This window comes from Oryctolagus cuniculus, chromosome 5 (genome assembly GCF_964237555.1).
Source record: "Oryctolagus cuniculus chromosome 5, mOryCun1.1, whole genome shotgun sequence".
Lineage (NCBI taxonomy): Eukaryota > Metazoa > Chordata > Mammalia > Lagomorpha > Leporidae > Oryctolagus > Oryctolagus cuniculus.
Genome location: NC_091436.1, coordinates 116,605,661 through 116,620,751, shown reverse-complemented (window position 1 = coordinate 116,620,751; position 15,091 = coordinate 116,605,661). Strand labels below are relative to the sequence as shown.

At 43.5% G+C, this 15,091-nt stretch overlaps 1 protein-coding gene and 1 pseudogene across 1 annotated transcript in view; both read right to left on the bottom strand.

Moving 5' to 3' along the window:
- Window positions 1–15,091, bottom strand: part of GCM1 (glial cells missing transcription factor 1) — a 66,116-nt gene that overhangs the window by 21,401 nt on the left and 29,624 nt on the right. The gene's annotated exons all lie outside the window — the stretch shown is intronic.
- Window positions 1,845–5,016, bottom strand: LOC138849873 (kelch-like protein 8 pseudogene; annotated as a pseudogene).

Genomic DNA, 15,091 nt, shown 5'->3' with positions numbered 1-15,091 from the left:
AAAATTACATTGAATTATAACCTTCAATAATTTTATTTTTTAAAAGTGGAACATCCAGGACTTGAACAGTGCCCATATGGGATGCTAGCATTGCAGGTGGCAGCTTAACCCACTGTGCCAAAATGCTGGCTCCTAAAGTAAATGTTTTTATTAAAAATTGTGTTCTTATCTCCCAAGATTGCTGATATTAACATTTTGGTCATGTCCTTTCAGACTTATGGTTTCTCCTATATATATAACCAAACACAGATATTATATGCATAAGTGCAGTTGCACTGTCCATATACTGCTTTAATTGTTGATGAGTGTCAGCCCTGACTTTCCAGCCAAGCTTCTGGTTCTTTCCCTCCTCCACCTTCCTGCTTCTCCTCCCAGAAAGACCTGCTGGATTTTCACCTGCACCATCAGAACCATCCTTGTTCCAAATACCAGCCCTACTGGGACCCAGAGGGAACTAAGGAATTCTGTCTCCACACTCTGGCTGAGCTTAGACAAGACATCCAAGACAGGTAATGGCACCTCGGCTTTCTTAAGGCTAAAATCCTAACCTATGACCGAAATTCTCCTAATTGGATCTCTATCATTGTTATGAATCACAATAATAATCATAGCTACTTTGCTTAACTGAACACTTAGAGTGTTTCAGATGCCATGCTAAGCACCTCCCTGTATTATCACACCTCATCGTTATAGCAGCCCTATCAGGTAGACCCTATTCTTATGCCTCTAGTACAGAAGAAGAAATCAAGACTCAGAGAAATAATATCACCCAAGTATTTAAATGGCAGAGTTTGGATAGAACTCAGAGATCTGCCTGTTGACCACAGTACTGCATGAATTGCTCTATCCTGTTCAGTGTCTAGAATCTTTTTCTCAGCTCCTGTACACTCAAAAGTTATACATCACTCTTCCATAGTAGTGCTTTAGACAGGATAATTCTTTATGAAGGACTGTTTCATACATAGACTCTCCAGACACTGGATGCCAGTCACAGAGTCAACTATAACCCGCCACCTCCTTATTTCCAAATGTTCAGAGAGGGTCAGGGAGAGAGTTAGCATTGGGTCACCTCAGGTTCAGAATGACTATGCCAGATCCTCAGTGCTAACAGTTTGCATAGACTACTATCTGCGGTTTCCAATTCATAGCCTTCAGATACCTGGTTCTGCCTAATGGAGTAACTTCTGTTTCTGTAACTCTGTCTTCCTGTCATCTACCCTACCTCAATGGATATCCCAGGTTCAAATTTCACTCATTTGCCCAGCCCCTCTGCTGTGAACTTCTTCTAAAAAAAGATTTATTTATTTGAAAGGCAGAATGACACAGAGAAAGGAGGTGAGGGAGGGAAGGAGGAGGCGGGGGGGGAGAGATCTACTGGTTCACTCCACAAATGGCCACAATGACCAAGTCTAGGTGAAGCCAAAGCAAGGAGCCAAGAACTCCATCCTGGTTGCCCACATAGATGGTGGGGACCCAAGTACTTGGGCCATCATCTGCTGCCTTCCCAGGCATATAAAAAGGAAGCTGAATTTGAAGTGGAGTAGGCGGGATTCAAACCAGCCTTCTGATATAGGATGCTGACTTCAACAGCAGAGGCTTAACCTGCTGTGGCACAACACCAGCATCTCTACTGGGGACTTTCAGTTAGCATTTATTGTATGCTAGTCATTGTTCCAAATATTTGACCCTCATAATCACTTCATGAAGTATAGTATTTTTAAACTATATTTTAATGAAATTATTAAAAAGAAACTGAGGTGTAGAGAGGTTAAGTAACTTGATCTTTCAACGATCATTAAGTAACCAATCTCCCAGGATCAGCAAACTGACTTTTTTTTTTTTTATAAAAATGCATCATTTTCTGATAACAATTAAGTCCAGATTCTGTACAGTCAGGAAACCAGGACTGTGGCAGATAACAAAACAGAAGTATAACAAATCCTGGGCTCACAAACAACTAACTAGACCAAAGAAGAAAGGTAAAGATGTTTTCAGATTCCTCTCAGGAGTCATGTCATCTGCAGCATTCCTTCGCAAGGGCTCTCAGCTGGACACTAGAATACTATCAAATTGAAAGCCTTCTCTAATATCTCCTCTGGTTCACTTTGTGTTTATCATGAAACAAATCCTTTTCACAAAAAATTTAAAAAATAAAACTACAGACTCAGTTTGATGAAATTAACACAGCTAGGTCTTTTGGTGTTCTAGTCAAACTGAAATTAAGGGGTTCTTACATCACTCCTATAAGCTTCTGAAAGTGCAGACAAATGGCATTCAGAAAGACGAAACATTTTCTACTTCTGTAAATATCCAAGAAATCGAAAATTCAACACATCTCGGATTTGGCTAAACAAGCACACACAGCCACGCCTGCTCCAGCTCTGCAGTGAGACACAGATCCCACAAGCTCCCACCTATTCAGCACTGGATCATATGCTTCTACTGTATTTAAGTATGCATTGCCATTATGACCACCAACTGCAAAGATTTTGCCCATCACTGTTGTGATCCCAACTCCACCTCTGGGAGTGATAAGTGCAGCCACGTAATCCCACTTGTTGCTTCGAGGGTCATACCGCTCAACTGAACTCAGAGGTGAATTATCATCAAAACCACCAACAACATATAAGCAACCATGAAGTTCACTAACTCCATTGCCTGCTCTTCGTTGACTCATTTCTTTAACTTCTATCCACTTGTCTAGATGTGGATCATACCTCTCCACACTAGATAAAGAAGCCACTCCATCATTGCCACCTACTGCATAAACATGGTTCACTAGAGCCACAGAGCCAACTTCTCCGCGATGTGTATTCATTGGTGCTACTGTACTCCACTGATCTGATTCTATATCATATCGGAGAACTATCAGCTAGAGAGAAATTATGTTAAAAGACCTTCCCTGGGGCCAGTGTTGTGGCGTTGAGGGTAAAACTGCCACTTGCAATTCTGGCATCCCAAATGGCGCCAGTTGGTGTCTTGGCTGCTCCACTTCCAATCCAGCTCCTTGTTAATGGCCTGGAAAAAGCAGCAGAAGATGGCCCAAGTGGTTGGGCCCCTGCCACCCACATGGGAGATTTGGAAGAAGCTCCTGGCTTCATCCTGGCTTGGCATTTGCCATGCAGCCAACTGGGGATTAAACCAGTGGATGGAAGATTTTCTGTCTCTCTCTCTATGTATAACTTTGAGTTTCAAAATAAACAAATGAATCTTTAAAAATAAATAAATAAGTAAAAATAAGACACATCCCCAGGGGCTGATATGGTGGTTCAGCAGGTTAAGCCACTGTCTGTGATACTGGCATCCTAAATGGGCACAAATTTGAGTCCTGAGTACTCCAGCTCTGATCTGGATCCCCACTAACAACATGCTTGGTAAGGCGGAAGAGGATGTCCCAAGTGCTTGGAACCCTATACCTACTTGGAAGACCAGATGGAGCTCCTGGCTCCTGGCTTTGGCCTGGCCCAACCCTGGTCATTGTGGCCATTTGGGAACTGAACCAGAGGATGGAAGACTGCCCCCACTCTATAATTCTGCCTTTCAAATAAATAAATCTTTAAAAAAGACGTTCCCTTCATGATGAAGTCTATCATATTCTGATCTCTCCAATATCAACAGTCCTCTACCATCTGACCTTCCCATTTTTTTAGGAACTTGTTTTCCCCCCAAAGCTGTGCATTAAATTTTTCTGTCCTTTCTGGTATGGAATGCAGCTGACCTATTTAGTCTTTCCCTGGAATTTTCTAAATTAGAGGTGGAGGGATTGCTCTTTCATCTCAGACACCAAATTGGAAGCCTGACTTCAGGCCTGCTGATGGTCATCTCTGCCTGCACACTGCGTAATCTGAGAGAATGGAATCAACACAGGAGAGGGGACAGGGAGGGGAGGGGAGAAGCCTGGACACAGCCAAGCCCCAGGCCTGCTCCAATTTTCCCCTTCCCAATCATGTGGCCCAGCAAGTACCCTTTATGCTTTCACTCTTTGGAATTGGGTGTTTTCAACTTATACCTATTAGATATTTCCTAACACATTTTCCACCCTCCTAGACTAGGTAAACAAGAATCTATCCCATCATTCCTTTTCATTTACTCTTCCAAAAGTAGCATCCAAAGGGACTCATCTGCTATCCCTTAAAATCAGAAAACTCTAGGGATATTGTGGTTAAAATGTCACTTATAATGCCAGCATCCCACATCAGAGTACCTGGGTTTGAGTCTCAATTCCACTTCTGATTCTAGCTTCCTGCTAATGTGCACCCTGGGTGGCAGCAAGTCGTGGCCCATGTAGGTGGCTCCTTGCCATCCACGTTGGAGACCCAGACTCCTGGCTTCAGCCTGGCTCAGCCCCAGCCATTACGGGCATTTGGGGAAGTGAACAAGTGGATGGAAGATCTCTCTCTTTCTCTCTGCCTTTCAAATAAATAAATAAATTTTAAATAAGTGAATAAACTATTTGTTAAAATCAGAAAATTCTTTGTAATGTCTTGCTTAAATCAACATACAGGACACAGAGGGTAATTGTTGACAGCCTCATTAGACACTTACCCAGCATGTGCACTTGCTAAAGCAAATAATTGAAGCACCACTCCGGGATTGCTGCTCTGTACAGTGCAAAACTAAACTCTGTGGCCAGCATTGAGGCATAGCAGGTAAACGTGCTACCTGTGACACTGGCATCCCATATAGGCTCCAGTTCACATCCCAGCTGCTCCACTTCCCATCCAGCTCCCTGCTAATGGCCTGGGAAAGTAGCAGAAGATGGCCCAAGTGTTTGGGTTCCTTCCACCCTTGTGGGAGACTTGGAAGAAGTTCCTGGCTCCTGGCACAGTCCTGGCTCAGCCCTGACACTTGAGGAGTGTCACTTGAGGAGTGAACCAGCAGACGGAAGCTCTCTCTCTAACTCTGACTTTCAAATAAATAAATCTTTTAAAAAAAATCTAAACTCCGGATTTTTCCTTTAGAGTTTCTCAGAATGTAAGCCACTATGGCTCTTACATGAAGTTCCTCAAGGTCCATATCGTATCCTTCACTTCTAAAGACCAATGTGTCATCTGAAATTGCATACTCAGCTGCATCTGTTATCAGAAAGAGACTGATCTGTATTCTCTAGATCTCTGGGCGGGTTAGTATTGTGGCATAGTGGGTTAAGCTTCCATCTGTGATGCTGGCATCCCTTATAGGCACTGGTTCAAGTCCCAGCTATTCCACTTCTAATCCAGCTCCCTGTTAATGTGCCTGGGAAAGCAACAGAGGATGTCCTAAGTACTTGGGTCCCTTCCAGCCACAGAGAGACAAGGATGGAGTTCCTGGCTACTGGCTTTGACTTGGCCTAGCCTCAGCCATTGTGGCCATTTGGGAAATGAACAACTAAATGGAAAATCAATCTCTCTCTTTCTCCCCCCACCCCTACCCCCTGTAACGCTGCCTTTCAAATAAATAAAACAAGTCTTAAAAAAAAAGTAAATAAATCTCTGGGCAGACCAGAGATGCCTGGTTGATTGTCTAGGTGGGAAAGACTCTGCATGTCATGGTGCTCTTTGGAAAATATTTTAACATTTTAAGATATTTACACGTAAGACTTAAGAACTATTTGACCAATAGAAAGTATGGCAAGCATATGCTTACATACTATCAAAACCACAGCCAAGAACCCAAGTGTAGACCTCTACAATGGACAAACTAAAAAGTAAGCTCCCATTTGTCCTAGTGGATTGTTTCCAATTTTCTAATGTTTCCATCATTTTGTTTTTGTACTAAGAGGTGAGAATTATTATTTATTAACCTACAGGTTAATAAAAATATGGCTAAAATCAGAACAAAAAATGATTCCGCTTAAATAATTTTGCAAATCAGGAACTCAAAACCAGTTTTCTTATCGGTAAGAACCACATTTACACAAAATAGGAGTCTGATCCTGTCACTTCTATGATGGAGTAATGTACTAACCTCTGGTTATTTTTCATACAAACCCCATTTATGTTAAAATTTAATGGTTTCTTACTGTTATTTTAGATGAATTAAAAACTATTTGAAACTTTCGGTTTAAAGTTCTAATATGGTAAATATCGATAGATATGGCCACATAATCAAAAATTTTTTGAGAGTCTCATGAACTTTTAAGAGTGAAAACTAGTCCTGACACCAAAGGGCTTGAGAACTATGGCTATAAAGTACCTGGTACAGTTCTAGAACCTTAAGCACACTCTCACTGTTGTGCAACCATCACTACCATTCATCTCCAGGACTCTTCTTGTCTTGGAAAACTGACACGCTACCCACTAAACACTAACTTTACTTCCCCACTAGACACTGGCAACCTCCATTCTACTTTCCATCTTTATGAATTTGACTACTCCTGTTTGGCAAAAGTGAGACTGCAGTATGTTCTTGTTGTGGCTAACTGACGTCATAACACCTTTTTCATCTATATCAAAGTACATACCAGAAATTCCTTCCTTTGTAAGGGTGAAAAATAATCCCATTGTTTATACGCACCACATTTTGCTTACCCTTTCACCCATGGATAGACATTTGAAGCGATTCCGCTGCATGGATGTCCTAAGCCTTGGCCATCAGAGGAGAGCTGTTTCTCATCATACTGAGCACCCTGAATGCAAACCACCCCACTCTGCCCCTCCCAGGGCTCATTTCTCAGTACCAGAAAGATGGTAGGAATCAAAGGTGGTGAAGTTGATAGGTGAAAGAGAAAGAGATGTTTTCATGAAATCTGGACACCATCAAAACCCAAAGGGCAAAACACCACTCAGAGGCTCTGGGACAAGGGGGCTGATTTCAGCAGACACAGCACCCACCCCTTCTGTAGCCAACACCTACACTCACTAGCAGTGGAGTTGCTCAATGGAGCCCTTAAGAGATAGTATGACAAGGCACAACTGAAGGATCTTCTTTGGCAGGACATTTAGGCTTTAGCAACCAGAAGAGGGGTAGAACAGGTGCAATGAAAAGTAGTGGATGGTACACAATAACAGAAGACTCACTAATGACCACAGTTGACATCTCAGGAAGACACAGCTGGAAATAATCGAGTAAAAGGTGAGTCCAAAAGCCAGCAAAATACAACCTAAAACCCCTCATATCACTCAACATAAAGGCTGACGCCTAGAAAAATCACGTTAGATATTTATAATTAAAGAATATGGAGGGGCTGGACTGTGGTGCAGTAGGTTAATCCTCTGCCTGTGGCACCTGCGTTCCATATGGATACCAGTTCCAGTCCTGGCTGCTCCTCTTCCAGCCCAGCTCTCTGCTACAGGCTGGGAAAGCAGTAGAAGATGGCCCAAGCCCTTGCACCGTGTGGGAGACCAGGAAGAAGCTCCTCGTTCCTGACTTCAGACTGGTGTAGCTCTGGCCATTGTGGAGGGAAGGAAGGAAGACCTTTATTTCTGTCTGTCCCTCTCACTGTCTGTAACTCTACCTATCAAATAAATAAAATCTTTAAAATTTTTAAAATTAAAGACTGTGGAGTGGGGCGGGTATTGTGGCACAGTGGGTTAGGCCACTGCTTGTATTACCCACACCCCATATCAGAGTGACAGTTTTAGTCCCAGCTACTCTGCTTCTGATCTAGCTTCCTAATGTGCCTGGGAGGCAGTGGATGATAGACCCCTGCCACCCATGTGGGAGACCTGGATGGAGTTACAGTCTTGTGGCTTAGGCCTGGCCCAGCCCTGGTTATTGTAACCATTTGGGAAGTGAACCAGTGGATGGATGATCAATCAATCAATCTCTGTCACCATACTTTTCAAGCAGATGAAAATAAACATTAAAAAATATAAAGAATAGTTAGAAAAATACATTAAAATGTTAGTTGTTTGTATTATAGGATTCTTTGTAATGCTTATTTCCAACTTGTCTATTCGACAGAGACAGAGAAGGAAGAAAAAGGATTCTCTTCTATTCGTTCACTCCCCAAATGCCTATAGCCCCTGGAGCTGGGCCAGGGCCAAATTTGGGTGCTGGGAACTCTATCCAAGCCTCCACAAGTGGCCAGGACCCAACCACTAGAGCGAACCTGCTGCCTCCCAGGGCATGCATTAACAGGAAGCTGGACTGGGGAGCAGAGTTGAGACTTGAACCTAAACACCCTGATATGGGATATGGTGGCCCTTCTGGCAGCTTAACCACTCAGCCAAGCACTTGACTTTATTTTCTTTTTTTATATTACTCTATAATTTCTGCATGCTGTATAAAAAACATGCATCCTTTTAAATCATGTGTTGCCCTTTTTAAACATAAATGAAATAAAACAAAAATACACATATTGTTTGTATATTACTTAAAGCAGCAATTCTCAAACTTTTTGGTCTTAGGACAGGTTTACACTCTCAATCATTCATGACAACCTCAAAGAGATTTTGTTTATATTGTCCTACATAATAATAATCCCTTACTGGAAATTAGAACTGAAAGACATTTATTTACTAGTCTAGAATAATGAGTAATATGGGGCAGTCATTTGGTACAGCAGTTAAGATGTCTCTGGGGGCATCTGCATCCCATATCAGAGTACCTGGATTGGCGTCCCAGCTCTGCTTCCAATTTCATCTTCCTGCTAAAGTGCACCTTGGGAGGTAGCAGGGGACGGCTCTGGGAGTGGGTCCCTACTACCCACATGAGAAATCTGGATTGAGTTCCAGCCTCCTAGCCTCAGCCTGGCTCAGCCCCAGCTGTTGCAGGTCTTTAGGGAGTAATCAGTGGGTGGAAGATTTGTCTGTCTCTGTCTACTTCTTTCACTCTCTTTCTGCCTTTCAAATAAGATGAAAATAAATTAAAACTTGCTTTAAAAATAACAGTAACACATTACATTTTAATGTGAGGAACATTTTATGAAAAATAAGTTGAAAACAAAAGATTAGTAAGAGTAACACTTTGAAGATTTTTTCAAGTCTCTTTAATACCTGACATTTGAGAAGACCGTTGGATATCTCATATCTCTGCTGTGTTTGGTCTGATAGAAACATCACATGTTCTGTAGCCCCTGAAAACTCCACTGTACACTTATGAGAGATTGACAGTTCAGAGAAACAAATACTAAAGAGTTTAGATCTTGAAAGCCTCCTAAAAGTGTCTGAGGCATCCCGGGACTCTATCCACCACATCATTGCTTCACACTGTTCAAAATACATTCATAAGCAACTCTCATCTAACGTCACAGAAATACTTTGAGCTGGGCATGTCTTTACACAGAGGGGGAAACCTGAGCTCTAGAGAGATTAGCCAGTTCATCAGATCACATGCTCAGATGCCTGTCTTTAGACTCAGTCCAGGACCCGATTCTAGATAACCACCGCATCTCCCCTGTAAAACCTTTTTGATCACCCACCTTTCCCCAGATAAGCAACTGTCTGAGACACTCAAAGAATTTTGCACAATAACTAGGGCAGCTAGCACTGTAATTCTAGAATGTGGTAGGAAAACGGAGACACAGAGAGCTGGTGTCCAAGAGAGCAGGACATAGCACACAGGTCCTGGTGAGGAAGGACCTGAGTTCTCAACATCACTCCTCCATTTGCTGTGTGACTTGGCACAAGTTGCTTTACCTCTTTGGGCCCTAGTATAGCTTCCTTGGTAACACGGGATGGTGACATCTTCCCTGCCTGAAGCCAGGGGCTGGCCGGGATGACTGCCCAAGATGTCTGCTCATGGAAAGGTTGTCACGTTGATTAGAAGGTTGATTCCACATTGCCATTCATCCACTCATGGATACTGGGGTCCATTTCCCTGCATTTAAGCTTTCCCAGTCTTACTCTGCAGGCTAGAGCACTTTCTGTGTGCTATTGAAAGTGCCATGGAGCACTGTGTGTTTAACACAGGCAAAGGAAAACACCCAAGAGCCAATGGCAACAGGTGTGTCAGAGAAGTATGCATTGTGCTATTTCAAGTTTGAGAAGCAAATTCCAATGCTAAACAAAAAGCTAGATTTTTGTCTTTGTTGTTTTCTCCTCTTCTTTAAAGAGATGTTACCAAATTGTATGTTTCATAAGGTCAGAGAACATACTACTTTTAACTCCACATTCCGCTTAACACCTTGCAGAGTTCCTGACGAATTCCGTCAACTTATCTATAAGTACACCAGCATAGTGTGCAATTAAGAAATATTTTCATCTGATTTTACAACAATCTTCTAAGGAGGGCAAGGCAAGCAATTGTGCAACTTTACAAAGAAAGAAGCTGAGGACCTCAGCTCATGGCCAGGCAATGTAGGATCAGAGACCAACAGGGGCCTCTTCATCCCATCCCCAGCTCTGACCTTCTGGCCACACAATCACTCAGGGGCTGTGAATGAGTATTTGAAGTCCTTCCTATGTATAATTTCACTTTAAGGCTTAGCAATATAATCTCAACTTCTTAAGGTCCTTCTAATCATGTGATTTTACGTGACAGTTTCTCATTACAGCAAATATCTGTTTTTTTTTTTTAATGGGAAAGTATGTCTATGTGAGATCAGGCCTGCTAGAATATGTATTTAGAAAAGAATGAAATGACTCCCAGTTCTGTTATAGACTCTGCAATAGTCAGAAGAAAAAGCAAAAAGTGATGATGGGAGGTAAGTGTTGTACAGGTGGAATAGAAGAGCTTGGATTGTTCCTTGACCCTTGTGCTTTTTTTCTGGAAAAGTAGGTATGAAATTGACTACGTAGATGACAGTTGCCCCATACAGAACTACCCAGAGCAAGGCTGTGATGGCCCCTTGAGCACTGAGCCTTTTGAACTGATGCTGGGGAGGAGGGGAGAGAGAGAGAGAAGGTGATACTGATACTGAAACAGAGAGTTCACTGATTTCTTTGGAAGACAAGGTAGACATCAGGAACTAACTAAGCAAAGCAGGATGTTAGGACCTATGTGGAGGTGGATGTGGACTAGAAAGCCAAATGGCTCCCAGACTTAGCACCTGGAGATCCCAGATTTGAAGAAAACAAAAGCATTAACTGTTGAAGAATGGAGTGATTGGGCCATCCTCTCCTATCCACTCATCAGACAATAATCTCTCTCTACCCCACCGGAAATCTGAGACTATTCTCTTAGGAAACTGAATAACTAAAGTGTTAGATTTGGAGAAGTTTGAAATTTGGGGTCTAGAGAACCGGGACGATTAGGGATGCACATCAGATGGAAATTAGCATGATCAGAGTCTCCTGATGACCTGTGTGGCTCTCGTTGCTCTCCCCATCCTGTCCTCAGATCAGCAGTGAGAACTGTGCTTGGATATCACATCTGCTTCCAGGAAGTGAATGATTCCTTTTTTTTTCCTTCTTCTTCCCTAATTTGAAAGGAAGAGACATAGACAGAGAGATCATCCATTCACTGGTTCACTCCTCAGATGCCTGCAACAGCTGGGGCTGGGCCAGGAGCCTGGAACTCACTTGGCTGGCAAGGACTCAAATGCTTGAGCCACCACCTGCCGCCTCCTAGGATATACATCAGCTGGAGGATGGAACTGGAAGCAGAGCCGAGATTCAAACCCTGGCACCACTACACACAATGCAGGCATCCCAAGCAGTGGCTTAACTACCTGCCCTGGATGATCTTTCTTTCCTGAGAAAATTGAACAGTCTTATAAGGGAGAAATGCAAATAGTTTAGGGCTTCCCAATGAAAAGGGGAGCTCACTGATACCCTAAAGGAGAACCCACCAGTCATTAAGTCTAACATAGAGCTTTAATTCAGCTCTATGACCTCCCGGGGCTGGTGCTGTGGCCCAGTGGGTTAAGCCATGGCCTGCAGTGCTGGCATCCCATATGGGGTTCTGTTTGAGTTCTGGGTGCTCCACTTCCAATTCTGCTCCCTGCTGATGTGCCTGGGAAAGCAGTGGAAGATGGCTCAAGTGCTTGGGCCCCTGCACTCATATGGGATACCCTGAAGAAGTTCCTGGCTCCTGGCTTGGGACTGGCCCAACCCCAGTCATTGCAGCTATTTGGGGAGTGAACCAACTAGCAGATGGAAGATCTTTGTCTCTCCTTGTCTGTTTCTGTAACTCTTTCAAATAAATAAAATAAAGCTTAAAAAAAAAAAAATGACCTCACTCTTCAATTTGAACAAAGATGGTTACACATTTGGGAAAAGTAACCAACTTGAAGGAGAAAGATGTAAAACCAACCAATGAACTAACCAAGACTTGGAGGAAAGAGGAACAGTACAAGAAGTGCTGCATGGGCTGACACTGTGGCGTAGTGAGTTCAGCCTCCACCTGTGGTGCCAGAATTCCATATTGGCACCGGTTCGGGCCCGGCTGTCCCACTTCTGATCCAGCTCCCTGCTAATGGCCTGGGAAAGCAGTGGAAGATGGCCCAAGTGCTTGGGCTCCCACACCTGCATGGGAGACTCAGAGAAGTTCCTGGCTCCTGGCTTCGGATCAGGCCAACTCCAGCCACTGCAGCCATTTGGGGAGTGAACTAGTAGATGGAAGACTTTTTCTGTCTCCCTCACTCTCTCTATGACTCTGCCTCTCAAATAAATAAATAAATATTAAAAAAAAAAAAAGTGTTACAGGTTGGCGCCGTGGCTCACTAGGCCAATCCTCTGCCTGTTGCACCGGTACTCCGGGTTCTAGTCCCGGTCGGGGTGCCGGATTCTGTCCCAGTTACTCCTCTTCCAGTCCAGCTCTCTGCTGTGGCCCGGGAAGGCAGTGGAGGATGGCCCAAGTGCTTGGGCCCTGCACCCGCATGGGAGACGAGGAGGAAGCACCTGGCTCCTGGCTTCAGATTGGCGCAGCGTGCCGGCCATGGCGGCCATTTGGGGGCTGAACCAACGGAAAAAAGAAGACCTTTCTCTCTAACTCTGCCTATCATAAAAAAAAAAAAAAGTGTTACAATTATGCCACCAAGGTTTTTGAGAATGGAGTTTCAAATGCAACAGAAAATAGAAAAAAAAGGGAACAAGAAAGGGTTTGGGAAAATTATAAATATAACAATCTAAAAATGCTAGATCTTTAGAAAATCTTTAGAAAAATTTTTAGGAAAAAATTTATAACAAACAGAAAATGAAATCAGGAAAATCCACTAATCAGAGAATTAAACTAAAAATCAAAGAGAACAAAAATAGGATATAAATTTAGAGGATCAGAGCAAGAAGTCTACCCACCTAAAATTGAAAGCTGCCAAGAAAAGAAATAATTGAAAATCAAAAAGAAGAAATTAACAAGAGCCTTTCCTGGAAATGAAGGACATCGGATTGCGGACAAAATTCTACCCAGCGCTCAAGACAATAAACACAATACAATCCACAGTAGAGGCATCACTGTGAGTTTAGGACACTGGGAATCAAGAGGAAAAGATATTATTTTTAAAGATTTATTTATTTGAAAGTCAAAGTTACTCGGCGGGGCGGGGGGGGGGGTCTTCCATCTGCTGGTACACTCCCCAGATGGCTGCAACAGCCAGCTCTGGGCCAGGCCAAACCCAGGAGCTTCTCCCAGGTCTCCCACATGGGTGCAGGGGGTCCAAGTACTTGGACCATCTTCTGCTGCTTTCTCATCATCTAGGAGCTGGAGCAGAAGTGGAACAGCCAGGACACGAACCCAGAGCCCATATGGGATGCCAGCTTTGCAGGCAGTGACTTTACCCACTTCACCACAATGTCAGCCCTTAGAAAAAAAAATTCTTAATTCCAGAGAAAAAATTCAAGTTATATACAAAAGATAGGAATCAAAATTTCACCAGACTATACTAAAGTATCAGCTCTGAGAAAGCACAAGAAATTTGAGTGAGGCTTCCAACACTCTGAGGGCAAGGCACTTCCAACCCTGAGAAATTGAAGTGAGCCCTGACTCCAGAGTAACCCATGTCAGGCAAGTGTGCGGGAAGAATACCAAATACTTCCAAACACAGAAAGACTGTGTCCCGGAAACATTCCTTCTCTGTGTCCTGGAAGCTACTGAAGGATGTGTTCCACCAAAACGAGAAATGATGCCGAGAGAAGCCCAGGAAGATGTGTGTGGAAGTTCCAGCAGGGCGGGCGTGCACAGGATCTCGGAGGGAGGTTGATGGGTACGTTTATTTCTTTTTAAATTGTGACAGTTAATTTTATGTGTCAACTTGCCTAGACCACAACACCTAGATGTTTGGTCAAACATCAGTCTAGATGTTGGTGTGAAAATATTTTTCAGTTGAGAATAAGTTAAGATTAACACTTACAGAAGTAGGTTTTAAGTAAAACAGATTGCTTTCCCTAATGTAGATGAGCCTCATCTTGTTAAGGGCTTAAGAATGCTCAGAGGCCGGCGCCGCGGCTCACTAGGCTAATCCTCCGCCTAGCGGCGCCGGCACACCGGGTTCTAGTCCCGGTCGGGGCGCCGGATTCTGTCCCGGTTGCCCCTCTTCCAGGCCAGCTCTCTGCTGTGGCCAGGGAGTGCAGTGGAGGATGGCCCAGGTGTTTGGGCCCTGCACCCCATGGGAGACCAGGAAAAGCACCTGGCTCCTGGCTCTTGCCATCGGATCAGCGCGGTGCGCCGGCCGCAGCGCGCCAGCCGCGGCGGCCATTGGAGGGTGAACCAACGGCAAAGGAAGACCTTTCTCTCTGTCTCTCTCTCTCACTGTCCACTCTGCCTGTCAAAAAAAAAAAAAAAAAAAAAAAAAAAAGAATGCTCAGAGATGGAAGAGACTAATATCTCCCAAAGAAAAAGGAATTCTGCTTACAGATTACCTTTGAACTTGAGCTGCAACCTCAGCTGTTTCTTGGGATTCCAGCATGCCAGCCTCCCCTGCAGAGTCTGCACTTCCCAAACTCAACAGTCAGGTGCTCCAACTCCTTAACATAAATCTCTCTCTGCTCTCTCTGCTCTCTCTCTCTTTCTCTCTCTCTCTCACACACACTCATAGGAATAAATAGGAATTAGTTCTGTTTCTCTGGAGGTACTGTATATACAGGGAAAACTGAGAAGCAAAGCTTTGAGAATGTGCAAAAATTATTCATCAGTGCAGGGTACAGATTCAGGAAAAAAAAAAAAAAAAACAAGGAAGGCATAGAAAGCCAAGTGGGAAAGTGAGGCAAATATCGACTGAGGGAAAAGAGAGGATTCTGTCTCAGCAATGAACTACATTTGTTCATCATATTAACGAGAATGCTAATTGTTG